The 20,008-nt window shown below is 36.0% G+C and overlaps 1 protein-coding gene across 4 annotated transcripts in view; it reads left to right on the top strand.

The window, feature by feature from the left end:
* The window catches only part of ARHGAP21 (Rho GTPase activating protein 21), a 101,626-nt gene that overhangs the window by 9,463 nt on the left and 72,155 nt on the right, over positions 1 to 20,008 (top strand). The window lies entirely within an intron of this gene.

The raw sequence follows: 20,008 nt of genomic DNA on the forward strand, positions 1-20,008 counted from the left end.
GATGCTTAACTGATATTGAAAGAGCACCTCTGTAAAGAGGCAAGCATCACAGGGCTTTCACCAGTTTTAACAATTGCCTTTCAGTTTGAATACTAAGCAGTAAATGGAATTGGTATGTCAATTCAGGTCAGCTTCTAGCAAGGGATCCCCTTAATATATACTGTGAATACTGACAGTTTCCTGGGGTAATGGCAAATCAGACTTGCTGTTTACAGCCTCTACTTGCATGTAAATACTACTGCAATATTCATGAATTGTGTAAAATATTTTTATCCCACCTTTTTATATATAACTCAAGGCAGCGAACATACCTAATACTCCTGCCTCCTGTTTTCTCCACAACAAAAACCCTGTGAGGTGGGTTTGATTGAGAGAGAATGACTGGCCCAAAGTCATCCAGCTGGTTTTCATGCCTAAGGGAGGCCCAGAACTCACAGTCTCCTGATTTCTAGGCCAGCACCTTAACCACTACACCAAACTGTTGCATGCTCTCTCTCTGTATATATGCATATGTGTGTGTGTGTGTACACGCACACACTATGCATGTGTATATAGATCTCTGTATGCTAACTACTTGGAAATTAAATTATCATTAGCAAAATGATTTATTTACAAATGGTTTGCTACACTTTACTCTTCCAAAGTCTGAGACCTATTTTATATTTACTCTTTTCATAATGATGTTTTCCATCAGTTGAAAGTAAATGTGGAAATTTATTATCTCTGTGGGAGATGGGCAGCATACAAATTTAATAAATAAGTAAAATAAATAAATTACGAGCAGCATGATTTATGTCTATTAGCATCTTAAAATGCCAGTGGCTGAAGAAATCACTTATCTGCACATTTGGTTAAATTGTTAATGATTTATTATTATAGAAACAGAGGTGTTGCACTGTAAATAGGAACCTAAAGGCATAAATATAATTGTGCTGAGTGGATAATATGGGAAATGAAGCCAACACACCTCAAGGGCACTAGATTGGGACAGTTGGTCTAAACCAAAGGATTTATTCAGTGAATATTGGAATTATACCGGTCACCGTTTTCCTGAAACACCTTTGCCACTGTGAAATACAGAATGCTGGACTTGGTGGTCTTTGGCCTTTTCCAGTAGGATTTTTCTTATGTTCTTACAGTCAATTATCTGATAAACTATTGTAAGTATCAAATTACTGTGATAGTAAAGAAAGCATTGGAAACAGAATTGTGCTTCAGTACTGGATTTTTCAATATCTGTTCAGCATTAATCTTTCTGTCTCTTAGGCAGCAATGGTCCCAAAGGTATGCCTGAACAAATACTACTCTGCTCCAAATGCCATGGCCCATAATGGTAAAATGGGCAGCTGCAAGAAAGTTCTCTCTCTGGTGGTTCTTTTATTTGTGGGATGCCCTTGCTAGAGAAATTGGGTTGGTTTTTTGACATCAGGTTTCTCTTCCAGTAAGCATTTAAGCTTTAATACTTCTTATTGATTTTCTGTGGAGATTTTGAAAAAAAAAAAGATTTATTTTGGCTTATTTTGTTATTTGTTTGGTGTTCTTGGATTTATGTTTGTTAACACTCCAATTGGGTAGTACACTCCAGTGTTCTCTGTTAGAGCTCCCTTCCTGTGGAACTAGAAATAAGAATAACATTCTCATAGTTGACATTCAGAAAGCTGTAAAAAGCCTGGCTGTTTGAATCTTTGAGCTTAATACTAATGTCTGCACTTATTATAATTTATGAATGTTAAAAGAAGCGAAAAAAAGAAAGGAAAAAAAGAGCTGCTTGGAAAAAGTAGATAGGTATTTAGTTTCTAAGTTCCCCTCCCCCCCTTTTTCATATTTCAAAATAATTCAGTGTACCTTGCAGCTTCTTCTCAATGTTATATTCAGCATCAACTGTACAATTTAAACAACTCTCTGCTATTTACATCTCAGAAATCAAATTTTACATTGATAGAAATTTTCTATTTTGAAAGGTTTAATTTACTTTAATTTAATCACTATGGTGTTAATAGTTTCTAGTTCCTATTGCATAAATACCACTGTACTTGGCTATTATTTGTATTCTATAATAAAACAATTACAAAATAATATAATTTAAAGACCACTGTTAAAAAACACAGTTGGCTGTTTAAATAGTTGTTGGGGGATTGAGAACATGATAAGTAGGCGCCTAGGTTTTATATGATGCTGATTATTGTAATTTTATGAAGTGCATAGTTTGTTGATGGCTTCATTATTGTTTATTGATATTTATGGTATTATTTATATTTTATGTTATTTATTTAGTTTTAATTTAGTAAGTTTCTTAGATTTGCCCAGTTAAAACAGCATAAAAGCACTTGTAAAATAATTTTAAAAATTGCCTTCAAGTGCCCTGAATAAAACTTGGAAGATCTTCCCCTTTAAAGATATTAGTTAAGGATAGTTAACCACTGACATTTAAAAGTCTATAATTTAAGTTATTAGTTAATATAAAATAAAAGCTTATTTTGTTGAGAACACAGCAGATTATTTCAGAAATCAAGTAATTTCATGTTAAGTGCTATATTTTAGTCTTTTCTTTTATGCTGTTAGAATTTCAGTGAAGTTACTGGACCTGAACAAACTGAAAACCTAAGCTAGTCTAGTTATAAAATAATTGTACAACCAGTTGAAGTACAAAGAAGAACCTCTTCTGCAACTATATGATGTGACATGAAGAGTTAAATGTGCTGCTATGTTTTATTTTATGTGTGAATCTATTTTATGCCCAATGTATGCATGTGATCTAGTGAGAAGGAAACAATATCCATTTTTTTTACTTGGAATAAGTAAAGAACTAAATGTGGCTGCTTTTTAAAATATCAAATATTGCGCTTGGAAGCCATCTCAATACCAGTTAAACGAGATCAAACAAAAATAGAGTATAAAAATAAATTCTCATTTTTTTACCCTCTGTATTGCCCAGTGATCATAATTTCTCTTGAAGAATGCAGAGATTTTGCATGTCCAAGCAAAACACAATTTACCTTTGCCCTCAGTAATATCATATCTTAAGTACTGCAAAGTATGTCAGCGTTTTTGGAAAAGTTGGTGATGTTATGTCTGTAAATTCTATGCCATAATCTAGTCAGATTCTCACATATTTCCATGGATGAATGACTGTGCTGGCTCCATTGTTAATGTTGGCACTCCCAGTTTATCAGGACCTCACCCAGACTGTGTCAAGCAGCAAGAGGCCCTTTCACCTCCAACGTAAGAGTAATGAGATGAATCACTGTCATCAGCTCCAGGTTGATTAAACATAGTAAACAAGAAAATTATCTAAGATGTGGACTTTCATCTTTTAGATCTTAGAACTAGCAGCTCATTATTTTACGCTCTGTCAGATTCATGCATATTTTCTTACCCCAAATCTTATCTTGGACACTTATTTGTGAAATAATAGCCTGTTGAATGTTTAAAACTATTGGGGAGAAGGATAGTTGACTTCTCAGTTTAATGAGTCTTTCTTTCCATTTCCTTACAGTTTTAAAAACCAGATACAGAATGAAATATCTTTTCTGGAAGGCCTAAATAACCTGGCACCCTCAGTTAACACCCATGTTTTAAATTTTTCTTCAGCAGATGGCCTGTGGTTTACCACTGGGTTGTCATTTCACTATGGCTGTGTGTGTGACCTTAGTGTCACTATTCTCTCACTCTTCCTCCCTTTAATAGTGTGTGTTAATTTACAGCAAAATTGCTTCTAGAATTCAGTTATATGAAGGATTGGCTTACCCAGATAATATTAATTTTCTTTGATAACATATGTAACAAATAGATCAGGGGAGTGCTTTAGACATAATGGATCTGGGTCTTGGCAAAGCCTTTGACAAAGTCTCTCATGTTAGTCTCCTTAATAAAAATAATAAGATAACAATACTACTGTTGAAGGTACTTAAAATTGGCTGAATGACTTTGCACAAAGAGTGCTTGTTAATGGCTTCACTTGGAGGAAAGTATTGTGTTGAGTGCCACAAGACTCTGTTTTGGACTTGATGCTGTCAATATTTTTATTAGTTACCTGGATGAGGGAGTTAAGGAGATGCTCATCAGTTAGCAGATGACACAACACTGGAGGTGGGTAGGTGGGTGGCTAATACTTCAGAAAAGAGAAAAAAAGGTTTAGAAAGATGGAATTTAACAAAGAACTGGACAACCCTGTGACCTGTTGGATCATTCTTTGAGAGAAAGGTAGAGCAGTCTGATGTGACCAGAATGAGCATTAAATTTTAGGTTGACCATATATTTTTTTACCCTAACACTGGACAGTCCTGTTATTATTTAAGAAGAGTATATGTCATAAATAGAAAAATAATTGTAGTGGCAAATGAAGTTCAATAATAAGTCAAAATTTTACTTACCTAAACAGATAAACAGAATGACCACAGGCAGGCAAAAAATCAATGTGAATGGGAGTGACTTCTGACTTCCTGCCAGTTTCCTCATTGACCTTGCTTGTGGGAAGCTGGCAGGGAGCATCAGACATCACAATCATGTGACCACAAGGACACTGCAATGGTCACAACTTTGCGAATAAAACTGGTCTGGACATTGTGGAAATTTCAATTCCACAGGCGTAATAGGTCCCGGATTTTTTACTTATTCTTTAAGTTAGCGGATTTTAGATACCTTGATTCAAAAATTGTTGCGGTATAATGCACTGTTTGAGCTAACTTGAGAGGACAAACAGATAAAACAAGAGTTTTAGTAGTATATAGATAATGTAATATTCTAAATTTAGGAAGGAAAAAATAAAATGCAGAAGTATAAGAAGGGGAGAACTGACTTTACAGTAGTACGCATGACAAGGATTTGTATGTCATTTTAGACTACAAGTTAAAGATGAGCCAGCAAGATGATGCAGCTATTGAAAGGGCAAATGCTATATTGGGATGCAGTAACAGGAATATAGATTCCAGATTATAAAAAGTAGTTGTTTCCATTTTACTGTGCCCTGGTCAGACCCCATTTACAATACTGTATCCACTTTTGGGTAGCACAATTCCAAATGCCAGGGACAAATTAGAGCAAGTTGAGAGGAGGGCTACCATGATGGTGAGAGAACTGGAAACCACACCTTATAAGGAATGGTTAAAGGTTTCAGTTATGTTGAGCCCATAGAAGACATGACTGAGGGACATGTGATAACAATCTTCAGATATGTGAAGGATTTATCACATAGAAGAGCAAGTGGACTTTTTTTTTGCCCCAGAGGACTGGAGAGTGGATTAAAACTATAAAGAAATAGGTTCAGGAGGACCAGGCTGCTTCACTGGAGATCTTCAAACAGAAGCTGGCTGGTTATCTTGTCAGAGATGCTCTGAGTTTCCTTCCAACCCTATTGTTCTATGAAGTCATGCCACTTTTTTTTTGTTTTTTTCCTGCAGATATACTATAAGCCAGCAGTAGCAGCAGCTGATAATGAGAGCTTGTGGTCAAGTGGTTGGATGTTTTGGTTACTAGAAAGTGAAGGGGGCAGGGAATTGATGGTCACAGCTGTTGGATAGTGGTTTGAACTTCAAAATGTGGTTAGAAATTCCACATCCCTGGACCTATAGTCTTTGAGGAGTCTCATTAGACACCTCCAGTTTCTTCAGTTATGTAGAGATACTATAGTATGCATTACTGAAGTCCCTCTATTTGGTTTTCCCTTATAATGAAAGGATAGCATTACAGGTAGCCCTGGACTTACAACAGCAATTGGAACCAGAATTTCCGTCACCAAGGGATGTGGTCGTAAAGTGTGACTGCATCGCCTAGTGATGGCAACACCTGCAGTCCCAGTTGCTGTTGTTAACTGAATCCCATGGTTGTTAGGCGAGGCAACTTCCTGCAGGAATTTGCAAGTCCCAGGCAAGCAGGCAGGTAGGTGACTGTTGCTGGGTGGGGGAGGGAGCAAGGGGTTGCATGAGAGTCAGGGAGGGTGTGCGAGGGAGTGTTGGAGGGTGCGAGGTGGTGTGTGAGAGGCTTGGGTGGGGGAGGGTGTGAGGAGGTGCACAAAAGGCATGGCATGGGTCAAGGAGGGTGCGAGGGGGTGTGTTACAGCAGGGAGGTTACAAGTGGCGATCTTGTGATTGCAGGGCACTGCAACCAATCATAAGTGTGAACCAATTGCCAAGCACTCAGATTGTGTTCATGTGACTGCGGGGTGCTGGGATGGCTGGAGCTCCAAGGACCAGTCATAACTACCATTCATTCAGCGTCATTGTAACTTTGAACGGTTGCTGAACAAAAGGTCGTAGGTCAAGGATATATGTTAGGTTTTGCTCCTCTGTCCACAATGAAACTTCTTGTACTCTTATTTTGCACCCTTCTTTCAAATGAGATTTTTTTGGAATCAGATTTCCAGTATCTACTGGCATATGTATCAGGAGTTCTGCCATGATCTCCTAAAATGCTAAATAAATTGTAATGACACCTTCTCACTGTGATTTGTTGGATTTAGGGTTAGGCAAGAAATTAATATGCCACTTTTAATAATTATATTTTAATTTATATGGCAGAATAAAGATAGCCTCTTGCAATTTTATAAAATAAAACCTTTTCATTGGAAATAAATAATAAAACAAAGCCATTTTTAAGAAGAAGAAAGAGCTTGCTTAGTTTTGTATAACTTATAAAACATGGATGTTATTTTTGAGACAGCCTCTCTAATTTTTCATTTTGCTTGTATTTTGGATCAATACTTGCTACTTGCTCACAGCAACTATAGAACATCCTTAGCTGTTGCCTTGTCCAGGCAAATAGCTGGGAATTCTGGTAGCAATGTAGCTTTGGGTGTATATACCATAATCCTCCTCAAATTTGCCTGTGACACCCCGCCTTCCCTCCATAGTTTGAGAACTCCTGGATATATGCTTGACTTAGCCTTTTCTGCTGGATTTCTCCAATGCAGTCAGGATAATAAATAGGAACTTTTAACACTTCCAGTAAAAGTTGATATTATATGAATTCTAATCCATTGCTGGGGGTAGCCTAGGTAATAATTTGCCTGTAGTAAAATCCTGCATATTCTGACAGTGCTGTGTAAGATTTGAAACTTGCACACTCACTATTTTAACTTCTTGAAAATAGAGGCCTTATTTTTTATTTCTTTTGCCTGGTTGCTGAGCAATAAATTAGGTGTCACTTTGGAATCTAGTCTAATTACAAATCGCCTGTGCTGGTTGGGTGATTCTTGAAATGGTTATTGCATTTATGTCTACTTAATATGCAAGTTATATGGTAATTCTTTACATACTCTATTGACTACAGCAAATAGGATGTAGACTAGAATCATAACCAGTACTGGAAAGATGCTTTTGGTAAACAAATATTTTCATTACTGGTTAGAATATACTTCAGTCATCTTAATGCTAGTTTAAAGGAAGGATTGTGCAATAACTCAAATAGTTTCTTTCTGTGCTAACTTTTCCAGCAATCAAATGAGTCCTGGCGCTACTTCTAAACTAACTTTGCACTGTACATTCCTCACTTGGATTTGCTAAAAGAGTGATGTGCCCCCGTGGAGCTGATTATATTTCCTGGATTGCATATTTTAAGTGGATCTTGGCAAATTTAAAACTTTCAGCCCAAGTCTCTGCAATGTTTACTCAGAATCAAGTCCTCCTGAGTTCAGTGGGACTTATTCCCAAGTAAATGTACATCAGAGTGCAACTTTAGTACATGCACATTTATTTTGGGAGGACATATTTTTAATAATAAGACATTGGGAAATGTGGTTAATACACAAAAACATACTAGGTTTTCTGACTGAGTTTGTAGTTCCAATCTGATAGTCTTTCGGGATATATTTACTCCTTGATAGCTTTTGCAGCAGTTTGGTAAAGAGATTGTAAAGATAGTATACTGTGCACATTTTGAAGCTGTAGCCAGATGTTAAAATAATAATCCTTTTCTAATAAGTAATGAAGTTATTTTGGAGTTGGATTTTGAGGGGCATTGCCTGCTGATTGATGTAATGAATTTCTGTTTTAAAAGTAAGTGGTGATCCATCCATTAATAATATTTTCAGTAGGTGTGATTTAGTCTTTGACTTTTTAATTTCTTAGGAAAGCTTGGCTGTGGTGAAAGAGCACCTGTGGGCATATTATTTGTTTACTTTAATAAACAGCATTATTAAATCATATGGGGAAAGTTATATGATTATAAAATGGGTATGCAACCTAAGACCAAGAGCTGCATCACAGTTACTAAGCTTTGGGTTTAGCCCTAGAAACCTTCTGAAAGTTATTCCCAAACTAATTTTATTATGAGACAGAAGGGGGAAATTATTAAATACAGGTGAAGTGATCATATTCACTATATTTAAATTAAAAGTGTTGATCTTGAATCCATCACCTTTTGGGACTGTGGCTCCTGTGTGCCACACAAAGGTCAGGTGTGGCTCTTGGCTCTAAAAAGGTTTTTTTACATGGTTATAAAAATGGGAAAATGTACCGTAGGCATTTTGAAGATCTTCTCAGCGGTTAACTGCTAGAAATGCCAGATTTTTGTCTCAGCTCTGCCTGCTCAGGCAGCAGTATTTTAGGCCTCTGAAGGCCTAATTGCTTCAGTTCTTCATTTGTGTCCACACAAAAGTCCAGATTCAGTACCCTAAAACTTTAGACTTATTATGCAAGTCTTAATAGCCAGACAATGGTTGTGACATTGCTCATCACAACAGCAGCTGGGAAATTCAGAAAACAGTGATGGCAAAATCTTGTGTGATAGCAAAACAGTCTTCTCTACCTGTTGCCCTTGACTGCTGACTGATACTGTTTTGTAGTTCATATATTGGCTGTTGCCAAGTGATCTGAAAAAGAAAGAGGAACCTGGAAAAGAAATTTTTCAGGTCCCTATATAGTTTCGGCAGAAACTATCCTAGAGTTGCTTTTTTTTCTTTTTCCTTGCTTCTTGATGGAATGGCTGCAGCCAGTCAGTAACCCAACATATAGATGTTTTGTTAAATATACATGTAGATATTTGTAGAGGGAATTCTCCTTTGGTACTTTTGGTTTTCAAGTATATATACTGGACTGTACAGATTTAACTTTGCCCAAGTACATTAAAGTTGGATCTGACTTTTGAATGGCTCTACTTTGCTGATGGTAGCTTGGGTAACTAGTAGATGTGGTGGGCCACATCAGTGCTGCAATTCTTGTATGTCTGTATGTTATTTTATTTACCCCATTCTAATTGAGTGCAGTTCCTAGATTAGTTTAGTCACCTAGTGCTCACCTGTGGTCCAAGGGGAGATTCATGCTGCCCTACTTCCAGCAGTTGCTCTTCTGCTTGTGTGTGTAGTGAGTGAGGCATTTTCTATTATTCTGGATCATGGGTTAGATAGCAGCCTTCTTTTTCCTCCCTTGTTTCAGTCAGACTATAGTAGTTTGCTCTTTCCTCATTTGTTATTTCCACTGAACTGGGCAAGGGGCAATGTTGCTGTTTTGGGGAGACCTCACTCCAAGACTACCTTTATTCTCAATATTTTTGCAGGCATAGAAAAGGACTTGGGAAGGGCTGCATGCAGACTGCTGGCTGCAATTCTGATATCCCTGGACTAGAGTGAGGTGCCCTCCAGCAATTCCTGAAACTATTAAAAAATATATAATTTGGAACTTTGCAGTTGTCAGCCCTTCTGGCAGGCCAGACTAGGAAGTTGATTCCACAAGTTTTACTGGAACTATACTATACAGAGAGTTAGGGCAGGGCCAGTCTTCCTAATGATTTCTTTGTTTCCCACGCTAAAAGTAATGTGTACATGTTGTTGAAATAATCTCCGCATAGTTTCTCCAAGGTCATCTCTGTGACTCTGTACAATAGTTGGGTATTATCAATTTTTTAATGTTGCCCATTTTTGTATTTTGTTAACGAAGCATCTGGGAGCAGCTGCCCCCATTCTAAATCAGTGGCTAAGTTAACCTGGCTGAAACACTTACAAGAGGGATTATTGCAGTGTTTTGTATTTCAGGCTACCTTTGAAAATGGTAAAGCACCTAGTGCAAAATAAAGCAGCAAGGTGCTAAATAGAGTTGACAATACCTGAATGTTTTCAGTCTTCACTAATTTCTAGTTTGTTTCTGGACACAGTTTTCAAAATGCTGATACTTAATTTGAAGAGCCTCCAATGGCTTGTAACTGAAGAAATGACTTTTCCTATATATATATATCTTCCTAGATCATTCAGAGGCCTTTCTGCACTTGCTCCAGCCAAAGGAAGGTTGTTTGCTGTAGAATGAAATCTTAAGGCTTGTCTAACACCATGGGCATCAGGTGAAGAAGTTATTGTTTTTTTTAGGCTTTTAAGTTTTAGTAACAACCTCTTTACCCCGTTGATTTATAATAGGTATGGTACTAATTCATTTGCAACAGTAGCATTCCTGATTTCTTTGTAGGTGTCCTGAAGTTGATCTTTTGTTAGGTATCCAGTTAGATTAGTGCATTTACTGCTGCTATAATCACATGCTTTTTACGCTATTTGTCTTTTTGTTTTCTCTTCAAAACATCCCTTTAGTGTTTATTCACAACAGTGTAACATGTTAATATAAAACTTCAGTGTGGATAAGCTATTTTTTGGAAGACTTTATCTGCTAAATAGTGGTTTTTCTGTCATTTTGACTAAATGCAGTATACAAATATTGTAACTTCATTTTTTTTTTAAACCATAATTGAGAAGCAGAATAATCAGAAATTCTTCTCTGTGTTTTCTACAGCAAGTGACAGCATCTACCCAGCATCTAGCTGACCTTGGTTGAACCCCAAATATAAGAGGTGCTTTGCAGTACTCAGGAACATGTACAAAGTACATCTATTTGCATCATTAAAGCAGTCACATCTTTTTCTAGACTCATGTAGCTGCTTCCAAAATTACTTTTTTTTCTCTCCATAAGCATTACATGTATGAACACCCTGTGCATACTCCCTTTGCTTGACACTCACTGTTGGCCCTTTCTGCCAGCAGGAAAGCTATTATTACAAACACAGGCTCATGTGAATTACTCTCAAAATAAATTAGGAATAAAGAATCAGCTTCAAACTTTGGTTGTCAGCAGATCAATACATCTATGAATTGGAATTTGTATGCAACCAGGAACTTTAACAGTTCCTGTTGATAGGAATAGTGAAGCTGGGGTGATTGAGCAGCAAGCCAGAATTCTCAGGAAACAGTACACTACCTGAATTGTGTGCGTAATAGTACAGCTTACTCATCTCATGTGAGGTTGTAATAATATTAAGTGGAAAATGAGATGTGGAGCTACTGTTGTAAAAAGTAAGCATCTGTTTCAAGTAATTTGTAGTGCTAAAGGTAGCTAATTGGATGATAACTCAGTGATCTTTCCACTATTTTCTGAAGCCTTTATCAACTCAATAGAGCATAATTGCATTTTAACATCTATTCCTTAAATGTCCTGTTTGGCCAGAGGGAGGGCAAGTCTGGCACCATATCCTGAACTATTTATGTAGCTACAGGTATATACAGCAGCTATAAAAATAGCTCTGGGAGTTTTGTCTCAATCTGTGTCTTATAGATAAATACAGAGGCGTATTTTTCTGGAGAATAGTTTGTTTGCCAAAAAGCAAACTAGTGATAGTTGCACAGAAAAGGAGAAGATGTGCATTTTGAGTTTAGTTTTCTTCCAGAGTCTTATCAGACTAAAATGCTAATTGGCTTTTGCTTACTTTTGATAATAGCAATCTCCCTCTCTTCTAAAATTTTAAAGATGTCAAATGATAATTTTTTTTCTTACAAGATGTTCAAACCCTGAGGTAGGGGTTGGCAACAGAGAACAATTTTAGAAAGTACAGATGTAAATTGTGAAAATAATCCTTACTTTTGGCAATGTTTTTTGTGGAGCCCCTTCCCTCTAGAATAATGCCCACCTTGCTTTCCTTTAGAAAGATTGCGAGATGGTACTATTTAAGAGCGCTTTTAGGATATAGTTGTGTCATTATGTACCCTGCTATTTTTTAAAAAATTGTGTTATTCATTGCTGTTTTTAATTGTTGTATTGTTTCTTTGGAAACTGTTAGGAGTCATGCCAGAATATGGCAGTATACCAGGGGTTAAGATGGATTTGGCCCCTTATTGAATGTGCCTTTGTTTATTTCTGTTTGTGGTTGTATGGAGTGACCGGACCCTATCTTGTTCTGTTTTATATTGGTTTTTTTATGGTGTATTATATTGTCAGTGCAGAGTCAGTTGAATTGGGCAGTATCTAAATTGAGATAAATAAATAAATAAATAAATAATGGTAAAATACAGGAATTTGAAGGAAGGACTCAGATTCATAGACATAGAACTTGGTCACTTGTTATAAATTAAGGTTATGATGAAAGTAATATAGAGAGCTCTAGCTTAAGCTATATAGGAAGGCCTTCCTGAGTTGCACTGCTTGGGAATATGATTTAATATTTGCTGAAATATTAATATTTATCAGAAAATCAATATTTAATAAAAATGTAAATATAGGAATTAGAATGTTCTTTCCTCAGCTGTAGCTGTTGTAGATTCTCAACCCTTTTTTCTGGGCACTGAATGAGGAAGAAAAATTTGCTAGTCTGTTCCTAGATTGTTTCTAACATAGCCCATCCATCCCCACCCCCCTTTGCTTTACTAAAATATGAAGTCAAGGAAAAATGACTGAAGCTCTAACATATACATCACCAGATGGAAGTTTGAGGGCTAATTTATATTATGAGAGATCTAAACAAGCCATTGCCTTGAACGAAATAAAACATGCAGCCTTTGTCTTCATTGGTGTTACTAATGTTACTGGCCAATTTATCTAACATCTCTGTTTCTGTAATATTGCATGCTGACAGGTTGACAACTCCCATAATTCCTGACTTTGGGCCCTAGTGTGTTAGGTCTGATGGGAGTTACAATCCAACAATGCTGTAATGCTCAAAAGGTTACCAGGCTTTCACTTAAAAGAAGGGCCAGCTCTATTCTAATTAGAGTAAGTTACCTTAGTTAAAGAAATAAGGTATTATTGTATTTGTTTTATTCACTATATATGCCATATTTCTACTCTGATAACTGTTCATGGTGGCTAAGAAGATTTAAAAACACGGATTGAAATTAACCATAAAATAGATACTAAAATATTAACTATTAAAAGTCTACTTTTTAAAAATCATACTTGAAGCAGATTACCATTGGATAGATAATAAGAGTGCCAAGGTTTATAGTGAGCTTGAAAAGTTCATCTCATGTGTAATTTATGGCTTGAATTCCAGTGTCTATTTAAAAATACATATACATCACAGAATATATATATGAAACTTTGTGTCTATTGTAAGGGACAGTAGTATTGAATATATAATCTACAGTTCTATATTCTGAGAGAGAGAGATTCAACCCGTAGAAACAAGAACGCTAAAGGTTAAAATAATACTGAAAACAATTTGCAACAGCCGGTTAAGTACAAATTAGCAATAAAAATAACCTACTGTTTGTCTGAGTACATCATTTTAATAGTTTCCTAATAATTTTCTAGAAAGTCTTGTTGCTATAGCATAATCTTCACTACTCTTATAATATAATCACAATTGGGGCATTTTAATTTCATGTAAAGTAGCTGAAAAAGCTTTTCTCTTTTACTTTACCTCAACACTTGCTCATTTCTGTCTCCCTTACGTTCAATTGTAGACTGTAGTTTCATCTTCTTATACTTTCTCAAGTGTCATATGTACTGATTGTACTAAATGAAAGCAACAATAAAGAATAGCAGTCTAGACTTACAGCATACATCAATGTACTTTGATTCATTTGTGTAAGGGAAAAAATCTTAAATCAGAAAGACTTTGAAGCAGGACAGAAATCTGATCATGATTGAAGCCCCATAATTTGAGCTGTGAGAGCAACATGTTACTCTTTATAGAACAGCTTCAACTCTGAGATGTTGGTGGGCTTCCTCACATGAACTATTGGATGAAGGTCAGGATTTGACTTGGCCATTCCAAAACATTAACTTTCTTCTGCTTTAACCATTCTTTGGTTCTACAATTTTTGTGTTTTGGGTCATTGTCTTGCTGCATAACCCACTTTTCTCTTGAGCTTCAGTTCATGGACAGATACACTGACATTTTCCTATAGAATTTGTTGGTCCAATTCTGTAGACAGGTAGCAGTGTTCTTTTTGGAGAATAGTGGTCTCCTTACAATCCTGCCATGCACACTGTTGTTTAGTATTCTCTTGAAGGTGGTCTCATGAGCACTGGAATTCGCCAATGCAAGAGAGACCTTTATTTCCTTATTACTCTGGGCTCTTTGAGACTTCCTGGAGTATTACACGCCTTGCTCTTGGTAAGATCTTGGTTGGTCAGCCACTCCTGGGGAGGGTAACAGTGTGGTTGAATTGTCTTCATTTGTACCCAATCTGCCTGACAGTGGACTGGTGAAGTCCAAACTCTTTGGAAATAGTTCTGTAACCTTTTCCAGCCTGGTGAGCATCAACAACTGTTTTTTGGAGGTCTTCAGAAATCTCCTTTGTTTGAGCCACGACACACTTCCACATACCTATGTTGTGAAGATCAGACTTTGATAGTGAATATCCAGAATGCTGTTCTTGAAATAAGGCAGGACCTCCCACACTCACACCTGATTATCATCCCATTGATTGAAACACCTGACTCTAATTTCCCCTTCAAATGAACAGATAATCCTAGAGGTTCACATACTTTTACCACAGATATGTAGCTTTGGACCATTTTCTTCAATAAATAAACAAGTATAATGTTTTTGACCCTTTGTTTAATTGGATTTTCTTTATCTAGTTTTAGGACTTGTGTGGAGAAGAGATGAGGTTTAGGTCATATTTATACAGAAATATTGAAAATTCGAAAGGATTCACAAACTTTTAAGCACCACTGTATTGAACTGCCACATATTTTTTATTCCTGTTTTAAAGGAAACTCAAAAATATATGGTAATCCAAGGCAAGTGAGCCAGTAGACTCTGTAGCCTGTGCTAATTAATCAGCATATCTAAATTTTGAATCAGTTACAAGATTTTTAATGATACCATAGTACGCAAATTAATCCCAGTCCAGTCCTCATCTCTGAATAAAAAAAAGGTACTGATGTTTACTTACATATATAAATCAACTTTGCAGATGCTACTACTTCTCTTTAGCTTCAGTTACTGCTTTGTTCTTATCTAGAGTTCCGCTAACCCTGTAGTGTCTCCAGCCTGCTTGATCTACTCTGAAGTTGCTTATCTGTGAATACATGAATAATTTTAAATATGGAATGCACTTGGTTTAAGAGGTTACTGAAGCAAAGCTGCTAAGCTTTGATCTTTGGGCATTTTGAAAAGAGGGAAAAATACTTCTTGCTCAAACAGTGGTAAAACAAATTGATAGTTAATTGAAATGATTGCCAGCAATTTATGGATTAGTAGTCGTCTCATGACTCCTATAGTTCCAATTTAGCTCTCACTCATTTTATAGAGTATTGATTACATTTGGTTGTTTGCAGAGTTTCTTAACTTCACATGCTTATTATCTCTTTCTATGTTTTTCTAGATCTGAGCATAATGTTAACATTTCTAGGTGCAAAGAGGCACCAGGGAATTGGTTTCATATGTTTATTTAAGAGTTTAACTGCTTCAAGCCAAAAATAGCAGGGAGTGAAAAATATACTAAAGTAATACCAATAAATATATATTTATAATATAAGGACAATAATACAGTTTAGCCTTGTCTTTTTTTTTTGTCTTGTTCAGTAAATTGCTTTGTTGCTTTCTTGATATGTGTGTGGGTAAAAAGTTGACATCCAGACATTGTGATTCTGAAGTTTTAATTTTTAAAGTCCTTAACCTTTTCATGATCCAATATCATGGCAACATTTGGATACTCTGGATTCAGAAGGGTACAATAAATTGGCTGTTTCTCTTCATTAAGTTGTTCCCCCAAGCCCTATCACCTTTGTTAACAACATTCATTTTTTTTTCCTTAGGCTGTTTCTCCAATCTTTATAAAATTTTAAGCATTGGAAATAGCATCCTGTTTTGGCCTACATAATGTAAGATGCTACATACACTCTGATGTCAGTGCATGTAGGAATAAATAACTAGCATGTGCTGAATTGGATCAAGAATTACTCATGTGTATAAATAGATTCAATGAAATTGACAAAAAGTTAGTTGGGTGTGATTAATTCATGAGTTTTCTCTATGTATAATTAAACCTATATCCAATCCATGATTTTCTCTGCTGAACTCTTGACTTTCATTAGGAGGTATAACCTGTTTCACCAGTACCTATACCTCTGCTTTTACTGAAGTTGGAAACAATTATTAAATTTTTCCCCAGATGAGATCTATAATGAAGAGCCAGTTATATTCCAGACTGTTTTCTCTTGGTTCAGAAGGTAAATACCAAAATCTTGAAACTGTTGTTGAGCTTTGTTTATAACAATTCAGGTAGACAATGCAAACATAGCCTAGGCATTTTAATGGAGGCAGTGCCTTTTTGATCTTGCTCAAGGAGGATGTCTGGCATTCCTGGGAGTCTTAAGTGACTGCAAAACTACACTTATTAATGAGAGAGCCTCAAACTGCTGCTTTTGAGAGCTGTAGGTAGCAATGTTGTAGCAGTGTTGTTTTACAGATAATATGTAGCAGTATTTGTCATATACATTCTTGGCTTGATTGTGATGTTTATAGCAGTTGAAAAATAAAAGGAAATATATGGGGAAAAAATTAGGCTTTCCAATAATGGTAGTATTCCCCATTGTCCTATTTAGGGATATACAAGACTTTGTTTATGGTATTTTTTGTGAAAATGGAAGAATATTTATCCACCTTTGCCAGTCTTCACTTTTGCAGAGATGCAAGATTGTATTGTGCAATCTATTTCTCTTTCATTTTCTCTCAAATTTTTTTTAAAAAAGATTTAACCAGTATTAAACTATAAGCAGCTTTTTCAGTGAAATCATCCTGCTGCATCATTTTCAAAAATCAAAACCCAACTTTATCATTTACTTCCAGCTATCTGTGTATTACTACTGCATAAGGAACTTTAAATATGAATGCAGTTTGTGGGCTTTATTTCTAAAGGAATACTTTTGGAAAGCATCATACTGGGAGCACTGTCACTTTGGAACTGACCTATGAAGTCAGATTTGAACAAGCAAAAGCAGACTGTTGTGGATATCATTATCTTATAATATCATTTGATGCTGACAGTTGGGGCATCTGTCAGTGGCAAAATGAATGCTGTGCACGAAAGCAGAACTACCTAGGGTTCACTTATGCAAACACAATTGCCAAGGCAAAGAACTGCTATTGCAAGAATCTGTGGAAAAAAAAAAAACCCTATACCAGAAAGCTAATGTTTTTCTTCCAATGCAGTTTGTTTGAGTGTGCAAATTCCATTGCCTTTTTGTGTGGCATGTCAGAGGCCATATTCCAAAAGTGAGTGGGATCAGGAATCATTTTCAGAGGTGTTTCAGGAGTTTTATGGCTGAAATGAATTTCTTTAGTACCAGAAAGGTTTAAGGCACTTGTTTTGCCCCTAAAACTCCCCAAATCCACCTAAAAGGTGTTAGTCCTGCGTACTTTGGGGTATTCTGGGAGGCCACAAAAAGTATGCCCTCTATAAAATGCTTTATAAAAGTATATAGGCTAGTATATAGGCTATTGTAGAGCTTTAGAGATGGCTCTACACTGAGCTTTTTCTGATCTTGTTACAGACATTAGACACTAATGTTCCTCAACCAAAGGTAAAAAACTTTACTTTACTTTAGTTCAGGGTTAATTTGCAAAGCAGTGCAACTTGCCTTTTGAATGAAAGAACTCATTCTTTGGTTAATTCATGGTAATTCTTCTGCTTTACAACCCATATTAAAGTTGCTGCTTTTTATGTCATTCCTTACATGTTTTTAACTGTTATCACTGGACCAAACCATATTTGCTTTTCATGCTTGGAATCTGTTGTCTGCTAATCATTAGCTTTCTCTATCTTCTTGAAGGTGTTGGAGTTGGATGAATGTGAATCAGTGGTTTTCAAACTTTCTGTTTTGGTCATTCACTGTGTTCCCATTGAACCTGAGGATCACCATATAAAACAGAGATTGGCAAAACAATGTGTGTAGTCACCATAAGGCTTCCCCCCAGATAGTGTTGATATCTATTCTAATTAAATGAAATATAGTTATTAAATTTAAGAAAAATAGATAAACTCTCATGTGATCACACAGTCTTAGGTAGTTTTTGTTCCTACCTGAAAAGTTAGAATTTGGCTGAGAATACCAAAATCTTGTCAGATTTGATGGTCTCAAAAGATTTTGGACCTTTAAAAAATGGCTTAGGAAATTATAAAATTCACAGATTATTTTAAAAATACATCTGCTGTTTGTAAAATCAGCAGTATGTTAACAATTACTTAGTTACTTTCATTTTAATGGGCCACAGTTAAGAATAGAGTAGTGCACTTCAGCCCATTGATGTCTGTGCTAAACTCATATTCATTCTACATATGACTTTCATTTTAGTATATCTATAAATATAAATAGATATACTATTTATAATATTGCAAATTATATACTATAAATATTGTAAATTTCATCTTTTGAGAAATAGAATGAAAAATGAATACACAATATTATATGAGTTCAGCTTTTTGAGCTGAGAATTCATAAAGCAAATTAGACTTAATTAATTAAAGTTGTATCCCTCCCTTCAGAGAACTCAGAGTTTTTCTGCCATAGCTGCAACAGTGATGCGGGAAATATAACTGACCCAAGATAAGCTTGTGCAACATTTCTGTTTTAGTAGGGATTTGAATTTGTGCTTCCTCTAGTTTGAAAGCTAAGGAGGTAGTTGTGCTATTTTGGTTTTCTACTATAAAATATGATATGGACATGTTATTAATTATTGTAGTGGCCACATAAAAGAACTTCAGAATATTAACAGTTCACAAATTGCAGTGCTTCTTGATAATAAATTGATAGGGTCTATTGTTTACTTGCACATATTTAACTCTGATTTATATATGGCAAATACAGAGCAGAGTTAGTTAAGTGGATCTTTGGAATTTAAATGACACAGAGCTTGGTGTCTTACAAAAGAGTGAAAATATTTTAATTGTAGTACTTGAGCCACTGCAACTAAACCAAGACTGTAGGACTGGATCATTAGGGTGTTTTAAAGGTACACCTCATATATAAATGTTAACATATACTAAAGTAAAAGCCCCATTCGGGCGTTATCAAAAGGGCTTAAACTTGTGTGAACAGAGATTGGCACCCCTGCCTCTTGAGAAGTGCTGTGATGCCAGTTAAGACACATCTGTATGAGCAAAGTACTCTGTGTTGTGGAGACCACACTAAAGATGCAGACCTCTCCCTTTTAACTAACGTTCCAGTGTGACTTTTGGAGGAATAGGGCTTTTCACTATTACTTGCATGATGGTATCTGAATAGGGCTACAATAAAATCCCAGGCTTTTTGTTTGCTGTTTTAGTTAAAAGAATTCCATTTATACTGACCTGGAATCCAAACAGGAACATTACAATCAATATAAATCACATATAGTGGGGTTGGGGTGGTGGGTTTGCTGCTAGTCAAGAGAAGTGAAACTACTAAGCACTTCAGTGTTGCAATTCTTCCTGTGTTCAGAGTCTTAAGTTTTAAGACTTAAGACTCTGGAGTTGATCAGTTCAGTACACTGAGGCTAGCATCACAGGCTCTTGGTAATTGTAACTTGTTGTAACATACTGCTTTCAAGGCTGGAGTAGTTAGCATGTTAAACGTTACAAAGATAGTTATATAGGGTGTGCAAAACCTAGATCAGGATCAACTGGCACAACTCTGGGTGATTTGCAATAGATCTGAAGGTTTCTGTTGCCTACCCATTGTCTACTAAAAAGAAGAAATGCCTCCCCACCCGTTCCTAAATTTGGCTGTTTGGAATTAGAAAGTTTGGTGAGGAAACAGGAGTGGATTTTTCTTTTGATCAGGGTTAAAAACAAATTTATAGGGTATGAGAGGTGCAATATTGTAAATTTGTA

The sequence above is a fragment of the Python bivittatus genome, unplaced genomic scaffold (assembly GCF_059951505.1).
Source record: "Python bivittatus isolate LINGU-HERP-01145 unplaced genomic scaffold, Pbiv_v1 ctg000610_np1212, whole genome shotgun sequence".
Lineage (NCBI taxonomy): Eukaryota > Metazoa > Chordata > Lepidosauria > Squamata > Pythonidae > Python > Python bivittatus.